We start from the raw sequence: 2,881 nt of genomic DNA on the forward strand, positions 1-2,881 counted from the left end.
ATATATATATATATATATATATATATATATATATATATATATATATATATATATATATATATGTTTAATGTTTGTTATAATTCTTATATAGAATTGGGAAAAAGGTATGAAATGTATTATAAACCTGCTTTATATTTTTCTAACTTATTTTTGATTGTTTTTTTCTCTATATTATCTAGACTTCGCACGAAATGTAACACATAAGTTTCAACTTATCAATGTCAATGTTAAACTCGAGAAAAGAAAATTATTGTTATATATGATTTAACTTCTCATTGAAATATTCAAATATAAATAATTATTTTCTAAAATATCCTTATAATAAAGATATAAATTAAGAAACCTTATATATTCAAAACATTATAATTTCAGGCACACACTCACACATACAGACACAAACACCCACACACACACACACACACACACCCACATATATATATATATATATATATATATATATATATATATATATATATATATATATATATATATATATATATATATATATACATACATATATATATATATATATATATATATATATATATATATATATATATGGTTTATATATATATATATATATATATATATATATATATATATATATATATATATATATATATATATATATATATATATATATATATATATGAATTCATAATTTTATCGATTGATTTTTAACCTATTACATCTAATATCTTCCATTTTCATAGGCCATTCGGAAATTGAAAAATCTCAAACTAAATAAATATTTACGATACCTTTAACGATGATATTTATAGGTGATACTAGTTTCGATTCGGAATATTTTTTTTTCTTCAGTACTTAATGTTTTCATTGAAATTTGCAAAACAGTTAAAATATATCGTAATTCCCTCTCTCTTGCTGCAGCAACACCCTCTAAGCGCACAGAATTGTCAATGCATTTATTTATCTTAGTATGTTTTGAATTCCAAACATCCCGACTAACGCCCTTATGGTAAATTCACCTCAAAGTGTATAGAAGCTATTATCCGATTAGACGAACATTTTCACCCACTTTTAGGAAAGGGAAAACGTTCTATAGCTAACATCTGAAACCTTTGAATAAACATATTCATTAGGAATACCTCTGCTTTTAAGTAAAGAGAATTACTATCCCTTATCTTCTAAGGCAACAAATACGATATATATATATATATATATATATATATATATATATATATATATATATATATATATATATATATATATATATATATATACTGTATATATATATACAGGTATATATATATATATATATATATATATATATATATATATATATATATATATATATATATATAAAATATATATATATATATATATATATATATATATATATATATATATATATATATATATATATATATATACGAATATATACTATATGTATACAGGTATATATATATATATATATATATATATATATATATATATATATATATATATATATATATATATATATATATATATATATATATATATATATATATATATATATATATGTGTGTGTGTGTGTGTGTGTATATGTAAATAGATATGAATATGTTCATTCGAAAAACAAAATAGATTTTATTCACAGTGAAGAGGTTAATTAGTTGCAGATGTAACAGTGTTTATCATGTTAAAGTCAAGTGACCATGGAATGGAGAGAAGTTAAATTTGTTTAGATCTATAAAAAGAAAGATAAAAACTACTGTGATTTTAAAAAAAGATAAAAAAAAACAGTCGTGTTATAGGATAAAAATCAAATGAGATTAGTTTAGCGATACAAAAAAAGTTACTCCAATCAACACGATGGAATAGAAGAAAGTTGAAAAGAAGTGAACAGCCATTTAAAAAGAGGCCGGCTATAAATGAAAGTATTAAACATTTGATAATATACGAGCAATTACCCTGTGTGGCCGACTTATCTGTATATGTCATTTGTAGGTTATAAAAGGATTTTTATTTTGTCAAAACTTCAGCAGTAATGGAAGCCTTTCAAAGACAAGGAATGGATGAATCTTATGTTAGAAGACTTGAAGATATTTATACGGGCGGGAAGTACAGCAATCATGAAAATACATAAAGCTAGTTAAAAAATCTCGGTTGAGAAAAGATTTGGACAGGGAGACCCTATCCCTTTTAAACTATTCAGAGTATGCCTAGACGATATCTTGATACGATTTAGATTTAGTTATTATAGTAATTAACACGAATGGGGCATACTTTAACAAATTGAGATTAGAAGATAATATATTTCTGTTGATTGAATCATAGGAAGAATTGAAATGGTGATAGAAGATTTGAATAGAGAAAACTAATATTATGTATGACTAAATATAAATGAGTAAAACTAAAACAAAGTTCTATGAAAATTCAAAGCCTCTATAGACTGTTAATGAACACATAGTTGCTTTACCAGGGCATATGATCGAAATTGAAACAACGATAAGTATAGGATAGAAAGTTTTGATAACCAAAATCCGATTAGGAAAAGTTTATTGCCACTTTCTTTAAAAAGAAACGTACTCAAGCAAATGGTCCTACCTTTACTAACTTATACATGGGAAACTTGGAGCTTCAAAATATAAGCTAGTTATACCTCAGAAAACCATGGAAAGAACACTGACGGGAATAACACTAAGGGATAGAAAAAGAGCAACATGGATGTGACAGCATACTGAAGTAGAGGATTTTCTAATTACATGTAAAAGAAAGAAATGGACATGGGCTGGAAATATAATGCAATTGATAAACAATAGGTGGACCTTAAGCGTATATATATATATATATATATATATATATATATATATATATATATATATATATATATATATATATATATATATATATATATGTATATGTTTATATATAA

The sequence above is a fragment of the Palaemon carinicauda genome, chromosome 7, assembly GCF_036898095.1.
Source record: "Palaemon carinicauda isolate YSFRI2023 chromosome 7, ASM3689809v2, whole genome shotgun sequence".
NCBI classification, from domain to species: Eukaryota; Metazoa; Arthropoda; class Malacostraca; order Decapoda; family Palaemonidae; genus Palaemon; species Palaemon carinicauda.